This window comes from Carlito syrichta, unplaced genomic scaffold (genome assembly GCF_000164805.1).
Source record: "Carlito syrichta isolate Samal-C Ts95f unplaced genomic scaffold, Tarsius_syrichta-2.0.1 Scaffold309086, whole genome shotgun sequence".
Taxonomy (NCBI): Eukaryota; Metazoa; Chordata; class Mammalia; order Primates; family Tarsiidae; genus Carlito; species Carlito syrichta.
In genome coordinates this window covers 218,821-237,674 of record NW_007253182.1, presented here as the reverse complement: position 1 = coordinate 237,674, position 18,854 = coordinate 218,821, and the positions used below count along the sequence as shown (strand labels likewise).

At 33.0% G+C, this 18,854-nt stretch overlaps 2 pseudogenes; both read left to right on the top strand.

The window, feature by feature from the left end:
* Positions 1-461: 461 nt before the first annotated feature.
* Positions 462-1,250, top strand: LOC103269103 (annotated as a pseudogene).
* Positions 1,251-9,347: 8,097 nt separating this feature from the next.
* Positions 9,348-18,076, top strand: LOC110596428 (annotated as a pseudogene).
* The last annotated feature ends 778 nt before the right edge of the window (positions 18,077-18,854 follow it).

Here is an 18,854-nt window from a genome sequence, read left to right as displayed (position 1 = left end):
ATGAGCTGGTTGAGAAGTTGAGGTTTTGCTTTTGGGATCTCTATCCTGTTCCATTGGTCTATATGTCTGTTCTTGTACCAATACCAGGTCATTTTGATTATTGTAGTCTTATAATAAAGTTTAAAGTCTGGAAGTATGATACCTCCCACATTGTTTCTTTCGCTGAAAATTGCTTTGTCTATTCTTGGTCATTTATTTCTATATGAATATCTGTATTGTCGTTTCCAGATCTGAGAGGAATGATACATAAACAACAATACAGAAATTCTTCCCAGATAATTTTACTGGTAAATTTTATCAAGCATTTAAGAAATAAAATAACAAAATTGAACATACTTTTCCAAAAAAATGAGGAGGATAGAATAGTTTCTAATGTATTATATGAAGTCAGTGCTATGGATGCCACAATCAGATCAACAACCTAGTTTTTTTAAAAAATGACAAGGTCATGCCATACATAGGTCGTCCAGAGCTCAGGTCACCCTGTCCCAACCCTCCCCACCTCCACCTATGAGATGAGTGATGCCCAAGACCCCACCACTGTGAAGCTGGGGGGCTGCAGCCAGCCAGGTGGGGGCCATGGCTTTCTCCATTTTCGCCAGCACCAAGAGCTCCAGGCATTCCTCAACCTTCTGGCTTCGTCTCTGGGATGCGATGGCAGCTTGGGTCCCCTGTTTCCCTTGTGTGCCCCCAGAGGACACTTTTGTCCAGGAATTCCTCTCCAAAGACCCCTGTTTCCGGATTTCAGATAAGTATCTCCTGGTTATGGTGCTGGTCTACTTCCAGCTTGCCAACCTGAAACTTAGCGAGTATAGCCACAGCAACCTGTTCCTGGCACTGTACCTTGCAAACGACATGGAGGAGGATCTGGAGGAGGCCAAATCTTTCCATGGGCCCTGGGGAAAGATTGGTGTTTACGGGTGGGGAGGTTTCTGCACCAGAGGGACCTGCTGTGGGCACGCATGGGCTTCCGAGCCGTCGTGAGTCGCCAGTGCTGTGAAGAGGTCATGGCAAAGGAACCCTTCCACTGGGCCTGGGCCCGGGAGCGGCGCGCCCACCATGGCGGGGTTCAGAAAGGCTGTCCTCAGGTCCCTGCCTGCCTTCCCCTGGGCCCCGGCCTCTCACCACCCCACTGTTCCCTCTGTGGCTTGTCCCAGCACCCCAGCCACCACCGCCCTAAGCCTGTGCTGTCTGACTGTCCTTCTGTCACCTGGGAGTATCATCACCCTGGCTCCCAAAACTGTGTGTGATTACACCAGTAATCTTCTGGGTAGTCTTTGAGTGGAATATGTACATATATAATTATTTTACATCTTTTGACTTTAAACCAATGTAGATTTAAATATTTTAAATGATCTGTATAATCAGCATTTAGTTGTAATTAGTCCAGTTTTAATACAGTTAGAATCTTTGTTTCGAAATTAAAGTGGCTAGTCTGTGTATGTGGAGGGGCTCAAGAAACCTGTAACTATCTGGGTTTTTTGTTTTTTGTTTTTTGAGAGGATGGGCCCCTTGTAGTATAGGCTTACCTTCCTAGGTAAGTGTTCTAGGAACTCATCAGCATCAGTGTACCAGCTAGCGTATTTATGAGAGGCTGCATTTGGTGTCAGCTAATTTCTTTTTCTTTTTTGAGATTCTTTCACCCAATCTTGCCCTGAGCAATGTTTTGTTTCCTTGGATGAAAAAGTCCTCAAAGAAAAATGTTCTGCCTATGTGGAAGAGGTGAAACAAAAAATGGCAGGAGCAACTAAAAGCCCTAAAAAATTGACAAGTTCAAAACCTGTTTTGAGCAGTGGAAAAAGCATCTCCATAGGTACAGTGCATCAAATGGAGAGTACTTCGAAGTTGACTGAAGGTTCAATGTAAGAATACACTTTTTTAAATAAATAAATTCCAGTTTGTTGGGTGTTCCCCCTTACACATTTAATGTAGATACTATTAAAGTTTGATTACACTGTCATCTTTTTTTTCTGATTTCCATCTGTAAGACAATCCTGTCTTGAAACCTCACCAGATCAAGTGTGCAATGGGGTCTAATACAATTATATACAGTTTATTTTGTAGATTATTCACTAAATCTCAAAAGAATAAAGTAAATCTAAATTGAAGCCTTGAGTATCATAGACACCCTTAAACAGAACTTGAAGATAAACTTTAAAAAAATCAGTATCTCATGCGAAACGATTCAAACAGTGGCAATATTGGCTACAATTTCTGTAGATACTACTATATTCTAATGATGTTTCTAGGCATTTTAAATCTTAAAAATAGCTAGTATTCTAAATTATTATTCTCTTTTTAATAGATGTGTTCACAGAAATACACAGCTGTTTATTTTCTAAAAGTCACACAACTAATAAATGATTGAACTATTAATAGGAGTTGAATTCTAGTCCGCCTAACATTAAAGCCCAATCACAATCTTTCCACTACTTGATTTTGCTATAATAATGCATTTTTTAAAGCTATTGAAAGATTGTTTTATCATTTACAAGAAAATAAAATGACCTTTTAAAAAGAAAATATAAAAAAGCAAAAGCTCTTGTATGTTCTTGCTAGAGTAAATTATACTGGAAGATAATACTATCAGTTATAATAAAATAAATGTACTTATGAAGAAAATATTAAAAAGCAAAGATCCCTATATACAACTTCAATGGCTAATCACTAACCACCTGTCTGATCAATGAACTAAAACATTTTCTGAAACTCACATTTCCTAGCTATAAAAACAAAATAGATAAAAATATTCTATTTCTAAGGTCCCCTGGACCCATATCTCTATCTTTATCTTCTAAATTATTTTAAAATGCATATATTTAAATAACACAGTGAACATCAATAATGCAATGTTTCTGTAAAAAGAGCCTAAAACTCTAATCAAGGGACAATTTGTTTTACAAAAGAAATATACACATCAATACAGACATAAATTCCAAGACACACATAACTGCTAAATAGGTAAAAGTCTTCAAACACTATAAAACAAGCAAATTTATATTAGAATAATGTATTTGTAGTCTTCAGAAGAGAGAAATATCAACTTGTCTCAATATATCAACACACTCGGAAACACAGACTCATTTTTTCCCCATCTTGTGTGAAAATTCAGTGATTCTACAGAAGTAGAGTATAAGGTTCACTCCGAGAAAACCTGAGGATCTCACAAGAGACTCATCAGCAGAATACAATATTTCCCTTGTAAACTTTCAATTAAGGAGTTATTCTGCCCCTTAGTGAAGAGAAAATATTAGCTAAAATGAGAACATCTCAAATGTTTCATTTCAGCTTTGCTTTAGATGAAAATTAAAATCTTATACCTTCATTCAATGTTGTCTGAATTTTTCACAACTCGTAGCAAAATTAATGGAAAGATCATTTCCAAAGTAACAAAGCACACATTTATTTTTAAAGTTGATTGTGGAAAATCAAACTGGCTCTCTAAAAAATGTAGCACAGCCTTACCTTGATTGACTTAGAACTCAAACCTATTGTCTGCAAATTTGTAAATGGTCTCAATGTAAATGGCATGTTAGCAAAAATAGGCTATTCCTTTGAATATGCCTTTTAAAACTAAGCATGCTCCCAATGTTGACTTAGAGACCTTTGAGGGAATGGAGAATGGGAGGAAAAGGACATAGGCAGGAGAGAGCTTCTTCCTCATCCGTGTTGGGAACCATAGTCCTATAGTATTTATTAATGCAAAGTATATATCATTATATTTAAATTATATTTTAGCAAATTATATAAGTTGATTCTATATTGTGTTTGGAGTGTTATTCTCAAATACAGTGTACTATTTAATAAGTAAATTATTCAAATTGTAATGTACCCATATATATTTAGCAATTAGAGATGGCTGGTGTCTTTTCTAACTGGTCAGTGCCACCCAGTGTAGTCAATACATGTACCAAATTGTTAAATATTTTAAAAGTTGTCTTCACACAGAGACATTTAGATAGATCAATGAAGCTTCAAACAAAGAATAGAAATAATTTAAAGTTCCTATAGGAATGTTGAAAATGGTAAAAATGGCATTTTAAATCAGTGTGACTAGATGGATTATTGAATCTATAGTGTTGTGTCAATTGAGTAGTCCTTTTTTTTTTTTTTAATAAAACTGAGCAACTGCCTCACTGCTTACTAAAATCCAGCTGAATCAAGACTTTTAATGTAAAAAAATGTAAACATAAAAATGCTGAAGGAAACAACTGGTAAATCTTATTTGTAATCTTAGGCTAGATAAGGCTATTCTAAGTTTATCACAACCTTCAGAAGCTATACAAAAACAACAACAACAACAAATTTGACTTCCTAAAATTTATACATGAGATAATAATGCTTAAAGAGAGAAGAAAATGTATTAAATGTAACACATATAAAAGGCAAATAATAGCCAAGTAAAGATAATTTCTGCAAATAAAAATCAATACAAGTTATAAATATAAATAATCTGGTTTTAGGAAGACAAAAAGGAAACAGATAAGCTAATATTGCCAGGCTCGGTGGCTCAGCCTGTTATCCCGCGCCTTTGGGAGGCTGAGGTGAGTGGATTGCCTAAGCCCGCGGGTTCGAGACCCGCCTGGGCAGCGAGACCTCATCTCTACAATAAATTAAAAAAACAGCCGGGCGTGGTAGCGCATGCCTGTAATTCCGGCTACTCGGAAGGCTGAGGCGGAAGGATCGCCGGAGCCCAGCAGGTCGAGGCTGCGGTGGCCAGGAGCGGCCACTGCACTCCAGTCTGGGCGACAGAGTGAGACTCCAACTCAAAAATAATAATAATAATAATAATAATAAATATATTAGAAAGCTATTAGCAATTTACAATACCAGATTTCAGTTATTTTTCACTTATCATGACAAAGATGGAGTGCCAATATTAAAAAGTGTAGAAGACCAGATTTTTTAAAAATATTAAAAAGTGTGTCAATTTCTTCAATCATTTGGGAAGAAATTTTAAAATGCTTGAAAAATATAAAATTTATGGATAATCCTTTGACCAAGTTTATTCACTTGTAAACATTTATAGCAGCTATATTCAAATACTCATACACACACACACACAGACACATGCATATAGGCAAATTATTATTTGTAGAAGGAAAAATATGAAAGCAATTCAGTGATAAAGAGCTGGATATTAAATAAGTTATCATATATCAATGTAGCATTTTATTAGGTTGCCAAGAAATAAAACAAGATAATCTTCTATGAGTCTTCAATAAAAGTAATCAAAATATAATCTTAAGTAGAAATAAAACAAAAGCACAAATGATAGTACCATGTAATCCATTTTAGTAGAAAGATTTATATGTATGAAGAAAAGCACTAAACTGTTAGCAATAATTACCTTTGAGAGATTCAATTTTTACTTTATTCATGATCATATTTTCTGATTTTTATACTTGTTAATAAACTTGTGTGTAACTTTCAATTTTTAAAATTCCTTAAATTATTTTTATAATTTTGTTTTGGCAATGCACTTGCCTTTATACAAACCACAATTCCCCACAGATTACATATAACATCTTTGGCAAGGTACTTATCTTTAAGATTCAGATTCAACATCTTTAAATTGGGAATAATAACTGATTCTTTGGGGTTTGTGGGAGGATGAAGCATAATAATATACCTCAAATGTTTATTCTAGTTCTTGAAGGAGAGAAATTGTTTAATAAATTTTATCTGTTATTATAATGTTTTACCAAGGTTATATAATACTATTATAAAATCTAAAATTAGCATTATTATTTCAAGTATTGTTATAAATAAATATATGAACAAAGGCACACAAATTATAATTGGAATTAAGACTTTGACAAAATAAACAACTCCTATTAATGAATAATTTCTTAGCTAAGTTTATTTATTTCTAATGGGTTTTCCCTATGTATTATGTACAGATTTATGGAGGAGTTTGTAAAATCGTTTTAAAACATGTATAGTAACTGAATATTGCCTGGGGAATTGAACTTATGCAGATAGTTAAATTGAATAATTCTGAGTGCAAATGTTTTCATTTCCCAGCCTCCTGAAATTGTCTAAATTTGCTACAGAGAAATATAATTCACTAGATAATGGCCAAACTTGTTATACTTTTGGATGAATCAATCTAGCCAAAAAGTTTCTACAAGCTATATTGACACGCAAAGCAGCAAATCAAGATTTCTTTTCAATATCTATATCTAAACTACTGCTCCATGTTAAGATTATTCAAGATAATTTCTATGAAAAAAATTGCAATTTATGTGCACCTGAATTTATGTGTTTCTTGCTTGCATTTAGTGTGAGAATAATCTGTTTAGGAAACTGGCTAGTCTCAAAATGCAAATATGTCTCAGTCAAGATTTTTGAGAAACTAAAATCCTCAAAAATTGCTTATTTTGGATTTTGAAATTTAAGCCAAAGGAGTTTGGTAAAATAAATCACCTTAATTTTAAACATTTCCTCTCTGTTAGAAGAGACAGGCTTTTTAATCAGTCTGTGTCCCCATATGCAGTTAAAATACCTGTGAATTTCAAGTGCAATATAATTGGCATTATAATAAACAATCTAGCAAAGTGTTGTTGAACAGTAAAGGACACAGAGATATTATGTTCCATTGTTACTATGAATAGAACCACCAAGACACCAATTAACACCTCATCTCTATGATTACTTGTTATTGTTCTTGTTCTACTAATCAGACTTACACCTTTCTAGTTTATATTTTGATTTCAAAAAGTTATGCTTAAGAAAAGATAACATTTATCATAAATTCAAATAAATGTGAAGTATACAAAGCTAATTAAGTTTATAACCACTGTGAATAATATGAAAAGAAAAATTAAATTATTTTGCTTCAAGGGAAATCTTTTAGGAAACATTGTCGAATAAACATAAAAGGTTTTGAAAATATTTTCTTACAGAGTTCATATTTGGCTAGTATTTTTACATGTCAATTGGATGCATTTGCTTTAATTTTTAACAGACTGACTACTGTCTTCATAATGTTTTAGTACTACATGTTGTGGTGGGTGAGAGGAGAGAAGTATATTTACCGAGCATTTAAATAGACCTGTCACAATTATTAAACTTATAGTGGAAAGATAACCCATTGTAACAGTGACAAAGGAATTTGAAATTAAGCGAAATTAAAATGTATGAGAAACACAAGGATACACTTAAAGTTTTGGCAATAAAGTAACATTAATCAAATAATGTATTGATGTTTGTGACACAGTAAAAGTTTAATTCAAGGAGTTACGTCTTTTATTGTGTCTCTGTTATTCCCTAGTCCTTTAGACATTCAGTAGCCAATGTATTCTATGCAATAATTTCAATTACTATAGAAATAGGATTTTAAGTTTGAAATGCATTTATGATGATTTGTTAATTATTTTTAAGTCCTGTATAAGGAAAAAGAGTGTTGAGATGGAAGTTCGGGAGCAAAAATAGTTTTTTTGTTCACCAACTGAACAGGTTTACAGAATCCATCTTTAGAGTGTTTGCTGGCATTCACATGATGACTTTGAATAGTGGAGCAGAGTTTACATGGACTCTGGGGTATTAGCACATGATGAGGGTAATCTGTTTCCTTAGCTGACACTCACAAACAAAGCAGTTAAATCCCTATTTCAAATGGCTATATTGGGATTCATTACACTTTTCATAGGCCTGGATCTTTTTGTTTCTAAGTCACTAAAACATTTATATTGGGCAATGATATTTTCACAGACACTGAGTCAATTCCTTTAACAAAGAATGAGATACATTGTTTTGAAAGGTATCATTTTCTTCTAAAAAGAGGAATACAATTTAAGAGTAAAAAAAAAATGAGGAATAAAAAATAAACACTGCTCCCATAGCCCTTGGCTGAAAGCAAGGTAGTAACTTTGTCTTGAAATGCTGCTTATTTTGGCAAAGTTTTCACTTATTCATTTACCAAACCTAGGTTTGAGAATTTACAAAAAGAAAGTGAATGTGACATGACTTCAACCTCTGAGTTCAGTACAGCAAAAGAGGAACATCTGTAGATATTGTTATAAAGTAATATGATAGGTTATATATAAGATAATTTACTGGAGTAAGATGATATCTCTGTGTGGATTTGATTTGCATTTCCCTGATCATTAGTGATTTGGGGCATTTTTTTCATATTTTTGTTGGTCATTTATTTGTATATCTTCTTTCAAGAAGAGTATAAAAAAATTTTTTGTTTGAAACGTTTTTTTAAAATTTCAGAATATAGACTTATTGAGAGCAATATACATAGCTTTCTAAGTGGGACTTAATGTAATGACTTTTCCTATATTATTTTCTACTTTTAAGATCAAAGGTTTACCTTTAAAATGGGAAAAAATGGTTATAGAAACATCAAAACTACATGGATGATAAACTTTTTATAATAATATTGCACCTATACATTCTTCACGTATAATCATTATAGACAGACATTGATACAGATATACATATAGAGTCATAAAATTTTAATGGGCACTGGGTTGTGAGAGATGTAAGAATGGCCATCATTAATAAAACAAACAACATCAGGTACTGGCAAGAATGTGAAAACAAAGGAATGCTTCTATACTGCTGGTGGGAATGCAAACTAGTGCAACCTCTGTGGAAAACAGTGTGACGATTTCTGAAAGAACCAGAAATTGACCTTCCGTAGGACCCAACAATCCCCCTATTGGGAATATACCCAGAGGAACTCAAATAATTCTACAAAAAAGATACCTGACATGCATGTTTATTGCAGCATTATTCACAATAGCAAAAACATGGAACCAACTATGCTGTTCTTCGAAACTGGACGGGATTTTTTAAATATGGTACAAATACACTATGGAATATTATGCAGCCATAAAGAAGGACATACATATGGACTTCATAGCAACTTGGATGGATTTAGAGTACACCATACTCAGTGATGTATCACAGAAAGAAAGGGCAAAGTACCATATGTTCTCACGCATATGCAGACCCTGAACAATTACCATAATACTTTAAGAAAGGGATTGGTGGGATACTACTGGAGTGGGGGTGGCAGGGGGGACACAACATTAATACAGGTACCTGATCTCAAACTAGGCAAAGTGGAGACCAAAGGGAGGCCCACCACCATTACTGGATATCAAAAAGCTTTGTCCCCCTGTGGACCAACAAGCTAGGTCAACAAGATATTTCCTCTCAATCTGAATATTGAGCAAAGTGACTCCAGGATGGAAAGTAGTTGCAGATGATTTATCCCTGTAACAATTCATTCAAGAGACATTTTTCTTTCTGGAGATATCATTCTTCCTTTAGTTTATCTTTTATCTATGAGAAACTATGAAGCTTACAATAAAAATACTTTTGCTTAGATGACCAGAGTTGTGTTCTGTGAATATAAACAGAAGGACCCTTGGGGATTTGATAATCTGTAAGTATTTGTTCAAAATTTATGTAGATATATGTTAGAAATGATCTCTCAGACTGTGTTAATGACCAGCTTTTTTGGTTGTTGATGTTAGTTAATATCTGAGGACTAATTTGTGTTGGCAAAGTGAAACAGGTAAACAATAATGTTTCTAAACTAGTAGGATGGACACTGATTTTGAGATTTGTTCTATTACAAAAATCAAATTGTAGCAATAAAATAAACTTCTTACTACTTTTTATAGGTAACCTACTGCAGAGTACACTAATGGGATGTTTTTAAAGGGATAATTCTAGTGCTTAGCACATAGTAAAATCTCCAAATAAACAGTAGTAATATGATGAAAAGAACTTTGTTTTCTGGGAACTCAGACTATAAGTATAAAAATAGTTAAGTCCAGGAAAATTGCTCTGTTTAACAATGCCCTTAAATTTCTTTGCTGGTTTTCAACTGGTCTCAGACCTCCAAATTTTCCTCAGGGATATGTTTCTTTTCTGGGACTATCCAAGAACCTGATAGAATTAAGAAAAAGTATTAGCATTAAGTATAGCATTTAAAAAGTCTTTCAACAGATTGTCACCTGTAGTGGCAGGGGGAACATAACAAGTTTGAAGATGCACTGGCTTGATAACTAAACTAGAAGGCAGCAGAATGTAGTTTGTGCCCTCTCTTTACCACAAATTAACTGTATGACATGAAGGATATTACTCCATCCATCATGCTTCATTTCTCCATCTGTCAATCGAGATTATTGACTTAAGGTAAAATACTCGGTCCTGCCTTACATTCTTTGAGACTGTGTGTTTATAAATCTGTCTCTTCATTATTCATCTATCTAACTTTTCTGAGTAGCTATTTTGTGTGAAGCACTGAGGATAAATGCTCCAAAATGGGTAAATTAGGAGACCAGACTTACTGGCAGGAATGAAGGAAAAAAAAATCATTATAAATAAAACCTATAAGGCATTATAATAAGCAATTTAAAAATAAGATTTTAAAAAGTGATTGAGCACTTGAATTGAGAGCTCCTAATTCTGAATGAATAAGGGTGAGAAATCAGAGATTGTTTTAAAAGAAGATAATGAACTACGAGAAAGCATGGTATATGCAAGGGATTGCAAAGAAGTCTGTACAACTGAAGTATACTATGGACTATATTACACAGCCATAAGGAAAGACAAAATTATGAATTTTGCAGCAACTTGGATGGACTTAGAGTCTATAAAACTGAGTGATCTATCACAGAAACAAAGAACTGAGTATCACATGTTCTCACTCATAAGCAGACCTTTAACAATTATCACAATACTATGAGAAAGGAATTGGCAGTAATAGGAAACTACCAGGGGAGGGAGGGGTGGGATTGTCAGCAGTGAGACTCTGTCAGGAGAGCGGGGAGCACACCTCATCAACAAGGGTACCTGTATAATGAACATTTGTACACCTAACCCTGCATTGTACCTCATATCTTTACAATTAAAAATTAGAAGGAAAAAAAAGAAATAGCAATTAAGATAAATAAAAGGAAAACTTGAGAGGTGGCATTTTACAAATGACTTTGCATTCCGTGCCAAGGAGTTTAAACTTTAGCATCTACTTTAAGACTTGCTGTCTTTTAGGACAGAGTAGAATGTTCATCAAAATGAACTCTTTCTGTTTCTTTAATATTATCAACACTCATTCACTTAATAATCAAATTCTACCTCTTCTGCCTCCTATTATATCATTAATCTATAATTTTTTCTACACTCTAATCTAAATTTTGTAGTTTTGTCATTTTTTACATGGATTCTATAATTATTTGAGAGAGAAAATATAACATGATATTACAGGCAGGGTTGAGAACTGTGTCTCTACATGTATCAAATTTTTCTTTCTCTAGTTCCTATAGAATGTTTCTTTTTTAAAAGCCATTTCTTCTTTTATTTCATCTTTTTTCCTTAAAAAAAAAAAACATACACTATTGATGACATGTCTCTCAAGTGTACCAAAAGTTATTCATCTCATATAGATGCTGTTTATTTTCATTTGCTTAATTTCATCCCTTCAAATTTTGTTTCTACTCCTATTAATTCATTAAAACAACCTTAGCTGAGGCTGCCATTTTATACTCAATGGATGTAGTTATTTATTTTTTATTTTTATTATTTATTTTATCTTATTTGAACTCCCAGCAGTATTATATACTTTTGAATGTTTCTGTGTGAAATACTCTGTGCTCTGAATTCTTGTGTCATGCAGTTCTAGTTTTCTTTCTACCTCTGTAATGGCTTTTTATGTTCTCTCACATCATCTTTTCCTATCACATCTTTAAGTGATGTACTTTCTCAGTGCTCACAAAAAGATCTCTTTTCTTTTTCTTCTGTCATTCCTTGGGCACTTTCAATTATGCACATATGACTTCAATTACGATCTATATGCAGCTCAAATTATCTTCAACACAAATCTCTCCCCTGTGTTTCAAACACATGTATCTAGTTTTCTCTCTCACATTTCATGGAAGTCTCAGATGCACTGCAAGCACTATGTGTCCAAAAATTTACTCATGATATTTTCCCCCAAGCCTTGTCATTTTATTTTCTCATATCAGTTATAGACACCATTATTCATCCAATTTTTCAAGCCAAAAACATAATTCCAAGCAAAGGATTCATTTGTTTGTCAATTTCTTATATGCAGGCCATTTTTTCAGAACTTTGAATACTGCCTGAGATCCAGAGAGATTCAGATTACAACTATATCATCTACTAAAGTTACTATTTGTTCATGAATGTTGTAAACTTAATTACAGGAGTGGCAACTTATTCCACTCTATTTCCAGAAATATGCCTAGCCTGAAAAAGAGCTCAGATTAGGCAGTCAATAAAAGTTGTAAAATGGCTGGTTAATACAAAATTAGTATGGAAATACTGATGATGTGAGAATGGTTCCAGGAATATACCATTAGCATCAATTGGACTAAAAGTCTTGGCTTTAACAAGCATCTTCATAGAGAAGCAGGATTCTATTAGTCATACTTTCACTATAGTTTTCATGAATTTCCGTCAGGAGGAAAAAAAATCAGTGGATATTTCTATTTCCCCGGACTACATCATTTATTCCTCCTTCATAGTTATTTGATAAGGCCAGGCTTTCCCCAAATGTTATCTTTGTACATTCTATAAATAAATACGTACTTTAATTCTATAATTTCAAAATCTTGCCAGTAAGCATGAGACAAAGAGAAAAAGAAGGAAATGTTTTATGGCCAGTGTAAGTCAGATAAACATTTCTACAAAGAGAATGATATCTTTGTCTGCTTATTAAGAAAAAAAAAAGATTGCAAAAGGACTAAGCTATCATTTATGTGGGGCCTGTTATTATAGATGCTGATTATGAAGGTGTTTATTTTAAAACTGAGATAAATACATTCATAGAATTCTCTTAAACAAAAATTATATAAGAGATGAAATGTGACATATAGCTAACTCTGTTGTAATATGTATTTTTTCCCTAACAGCTAAAAATATGTGGAAAAGTGAGTCTGTTATTAATTTTTCACATGGGACAATAAGCCCAGACTTACATTAATATATCATCTGCTGCATGGTCTAAATATCTTAGCTGCATAAAATTGGGTAATGCTTTGCAGAGTTTAATTAAACTGTTAATGTAAACGTATGTGGTCCTAGAATCACTTTTTCAATTACACATATAAAAGATACAACAGATATTTGCTTATTTCTCTAAATTCTGTCTTCTAATTCTCAGCAGCATCAAACTAGAAGTATAATCGCACTCAGTCCAACCTAAAAGAAGATGCATTGGGTTCTCTTCACTGAAGCTGTGTTTATGTTCTTCATGATTGTGCATATCCATCATAAAAAGGAACTTTTTAAAGTCTGACAATTGTACGCTACACAACTACACAGGGGGTTGAACCCTTTAAATGCATGCACTTATGTTTTAAAAGTTGCCAACTAATGATAGGTTTTCTTTTCTGGACTGGTTATGTTCAAGAATTCTCAGTCCAGTCACTGAGATACCACCTAACTCTAGTCAGAATGGCAATTATCAATAACCCAAAAAATAACAGATGCTGGAGAGGAAGGATGTGGTAAAAAGGGAACACTACTACACTGTTGGTGGGAGTGTAAACTAGTGCAAAGCAGTGTGTCAATTCCTAAAAACTCTAAATATCGACCTCCCATATGACCCCACAATCTCCTTACTGGGAATATACCCTGAAGAACTCAAATCACTCTATCAAAAAGATACTTGCACACAAATGTTTATCGCAGCATTATTCACAATAGCAAGAATCTGGAACCAACCATGCTGTCCATCAAAAAAGGACTGGATTTTAAAAATGTGGTACATATACATGATGGAATACTATGCAGCCATGAAAAAGAACAAAATCATGAATTTCGCACCAACCTGGATGGAACTAGAGTCTATAATACTGAGTGACCTCTCACAGAAACAAAGATCTGAGTATCACATGTTCTCACTCATAGAGTGTACCTTGAACATCTATCATAATACTATAAGAAAAGGATTGACAGTGGTGGGAAACTATGGAGTAGGGGTAGGGAGGGGAAGGGAGGTGGGACTAACAGTAGTCAATATCTGTCTGGGGACGGAGAGATACCCCTTATCAACAAGGGTGCCTGAATGATGCACATTTGTATACCTAACCCTTAATTGTATCCCACAATTTTATAATAAAAAATGTTTTAAAAAAAAGAAAAAAAACGAACACACCAAAAAAATAAAAAATTAAAATTAAAATTAAAAAATACTAAATCCAGTTCTTTTCCTATTGTTTATACCAGAAAAATTTAAATAACCTCTCTAAGGTTATTGTATTATTAATTCATACCTTCAGTCATTTGACAAAAATTTATTGAGTATGTACCAGGTATTGTAAATATTCTAGACATTGGTTTTAGAGCAGTTAGCAAGTAGTTTTTTCCCCTAGTCTCTCTGCTTATATCCTATGAAGTAAAAGGAAAAAATTGAACATATGTCAAAAAATATGTTTAAGACAGTTAATTAGAATATAGCCAAAGTTTACTCATATATGAAGGATATAAATCATATAAAGATTATCTCTCTAAACAAAAACAAAGTCAGAATTTATAAAGCTAAATCTATAGATATTCTATAGCCTATATTTCATAGTATTTTTGTTCCTTACTTAAGCTGATTGATTGAAAGCTATTGGGGAAAATAGTTTGCCCTTGAAGAAGCTAGGTTATCAGAGAAGTCACTTTCAGTTATTTGTGACTTTTTTAAAATTGCGATTTTACCTGTGGAGTATATGTGATAACCTCTTCTCAGTGTAATGACTGCTATTGCCTTCCTTTTTTGTTGTTCTTTTCATGCTTTCACTTTTTCTATATCAGATCTGGATTATTGTCTACACTACAATGATTTAGTTACTCTGTCAGTCAACCCTACTCCAGGAAGGACAAGGTTGACATGATATGAGACTTCATTTTCATTTTGAAGTAGTTTTAGCAACTGCATATTGGCCAAAGTGAATGGCTGTATAGTAACATTAAAGAATTTAGATATTATACAGTAGCAGGCAAAAACAATGAAGACAATTACAAAGATCATGAGAGGTATTAGATTATTTCTTATTCAATCAAACAGGCAAAAAGGCACTAGATTAGTCATGTAAATAGTCTATTAAGAAAAGAATATATCAAAAGGTGAAAGAAACATATGAAAACATGGAACATTACCATGTCCTTAGCACAGATCTTGATTTGAAGGTTTTAATAAAAATCTGAGTAGCTGTTTGGCACTGGTGTCATCTTGATTATCAACTGGTTCTAGAGTTGTCTGCTGCTTAGTGAATCTTGTTTATCAACTCGTTCCAAAGTTGTCTGTCTTTTAATAAGATTAAGATTAAACTTTTAGTAGGAATATTTACTCATATAGTAAAATACTGGGGGAGGGGGGCCACAACGCTCTTGCAGTTTCAAGGTAACTGAAAACTTGGCACAAGATATATTTTCCTCACTAGTCATTTATTGACTTCTGGTCACAAGCAGAAGGCTAAAAACCACATGAAAACCTTCCAAAAAGGAGCAGTCAAATCATTTACAATCTCACAGTATTTAGGGAACAAAAATGTATCAGAAATAATAACAGACTCCACATAAATGATAGAAAATAAATCAGAAATGATAACAGACCCCATATAAATGATAGCTTAGTCCTTTTACAATCTTCTTTTTTTTTCTTAAAGGGCTAATCTCCCTTTCAATATATTTGTCACATTGTTACACTATGTACCCTAGATAGTGAATATCTGGTCTTTAAATCTATAAAGACCAGATCTGAATCTTCCACAACTTTTCAGGGATCAGAAAATAGAATAAAGCTGGGTCCTAATAATAAGCTGAGGAGGACAACTACCTGGTGAAAGGGACTAAACATAGTCCCTTTTAAACATAAACATTAAATTAAATGCTATACATATTTCCATTATCCCTAGTTCAGGTCTGTCCATAATTGTATTGAAGGTATCAGGTCCTGAAGCTCATTGCCTAAGAGGAGAATTGAGCACCACCACTAGTGGAAGATACCAGTGATAGGTATCCTCTCAACATGATATCTCATTTAAGATTTCCCTGGTTACTTTATGTAAAATATCAGAACTCAATCAATAATTACTAAATAAATAAAGAGAAAAAATAGAGAGAAAAAAAGAAAAGAAAATGATCAACAATGAATAGACAAAATAGAAAACAGAAGCAGTAGAGTAGATGATTCAGATATTAGAGTTAGTAGATGAATTTGTACATAAAATAATTATAATTAATACATTTTTAAAAACAGAAGAAAAGATGAGAAAAGAATGAAAAAAATGTAAAAAAGAATGGAAAATTTCAAAATAGTATTATACTTTATAAAATAATTAAATAGATATGCTAAACAAAAATTTAAGTGAAACCTCAAATTTAGAACTTAATGGATAGCCTTAGCAGAATTTTAAACACAGCATATGTTAAATTTAAAAAAAAAACAGATGATTAGAAATCAAGATGCTAACGTGCACAGAAAAAAAAATGGAAACAAAAATCAGATACTGCAAAAATATGTAAGATATATTACAAATACCTAACACTTGTTCTCTCTAACATCACTCCAAAGAAAGAGAAGAAAGATAATTGAGCAGAAGTAACATTCAAAAAGGTAATGGCTAAGAATTAATGAAAGTTATTCAACTGCATTGTCAATAAATATAAAATTTCCAAGCAGAATAGACACAAGAAATCCATAATTAGGTTCAAAAAAATCTTACAGCAAATTTTCTCATGATATTGGGGATTCTGGCTATCACCAATGTACCAGATCATCTGGCCAGAGGAAAAAAGAATGGAAGGAGAGGAAAGGAAGAAAGAGAGGGGAAGAGAGGAAAAGAAGGAAGAAATAAAGAAAGAAGGAAGGAAGACAGTTTAAATACTGGGTAAAAAATAAAGCATTCATTACTAGTAAGTTAGATGATTATATATTTTAAAAATTAAAAATATATACAAATGATTAGAATGTACAGATAGTTTAAGGATTATTACTGCACACAAGGTCAAAACACAAAACATATATATTTTGTGTGTATATATATACATACATTTTGTATATATGTGTATGTATATACATACATATATACTCATACACTAGCAACAAAGAAAAATAAATTTAAAACAGATACCTTTTAAAATTGTATAAAAATATAAACATCTGGGACTATAACAAAAGATATGCAAGATATTCATTCTGAAATTATAAAACGTACTGAGAAAAATCAAAAAGACATATTAATGGAACAAAATAATGCTCTTGTATTATTATGAAGATGCTATACCCTGGTGTCAATTAATGTTAATTTGATATAGATGCAATAAAAACTCTAACAAGTTTGGATATTTTTTGGTAGAAATTTACAAACTGAATCTAAATATTACGTGAAAATACAATTGGTTTTCAAAAGCCCTAGAATAACCAAAGGAAGGTCAAAGAAGATAAAAAAGCTGAAGGACATACATACCAGGTATCTAGACCCATAATAAATCTATTATATATTAGGCAAATGAGGTATTATCCCAAAAAGTAACAAAGTAATCAATAAAAAATAAACAGATACACATATTGCATAATTTATGACTAGGTCTCAGTTATAATGATATGAAAAAATGAATAGACATAATAAAATTGGTAATAAGTTAAATGAATATCCATATAGAAAAATATGCCTCGCTTTTCACTCCCCGGCCATCTTGGCGACTGCTTTTGGTTGGGGGCCAATCCGCACCTACGGTAGGAAGACAGTGACCGCAAAGAAGATGAAGAAGTCGCTGGAGTCCATCAACTCAAGGCTCCAACTCCTTGTGAAAAGTAGAAAGTACGTGTTGGGGTACAAACAGACTCTGAAGATGATCTAACAAGGCAAAGCAAAGTTGATTATCCTCGCCAACAACTGCCCAGCTTTGAGGAAATCTGAAATTGAGTGCTACCGCTATGTTGGCCAAAACTGGTGTCCATCACTACAGTGGAAATAATACTGAATTGGGCACAGCGTGTGGAAAATACTACAGAGTATGCACACTGGCTGTCATTGATTCAGGTGATTCTGATATCATTAGAAGCAAGCCAGAACAGACTGGTGAAAAGTAAATCATGCAAAATTGTTTTTTACAATAAAACTTGGCAGAGCTTGTTCTAAAAAGAAGAAGAAAGAAAGAAAAATATGTCTCGTGGGCCCTAGCTCACACTATGACACAAAAATTATTTCCGTAAGAATTGCTGACCTAAGTGTTGTTAAAGTGAACCTATAAAATTATAGAGAGTAAGACATAGGAAAGCATAGTTGTGACACTTAAGAAGTCACAGCTTTCTTATATTGGACCCCAAAATTACTAACTGTAAACTTAAAAATGATAAATTGGAAAATATTAATATAAGAAATTTTGTTCATCAAAAGAAATCATAAAAACCATAAAAAGGCAACTGACACAGATGATATTGTTAATAGACATTTCCAACAAAGAATTCATAGCCAGAATATTTTCAGAACACATATAAATTAGGAAGAACAAGACAACCCAATTAAAAATTCCCAAAATAGTTAAATAGCTATTTTACAAAAATAAAATATCAAAATTACCAAAAAATGTATGAAAAAATATTCATCTCCATTTGTTATCAGGAAAATGGACAGTTCTTAAAAGGTCAGTATCTACTTTTCTATGAGTAAAAGATAAAAGATCAATAGTTGTAAAATACACAAACATTCCTACTCATACTTGTATGCACATGTAAAGAATAAATGAGATTCACATTGATGAAAGATGAGCACAAATCTGTAATGATTCTTTTTTTTTTTTGAGTTGGAGTCTCACTCGGTCGCCCAGACTGGAGTGCAGTGGCTGCTCCTGGCCACCGCAGCCTCGAC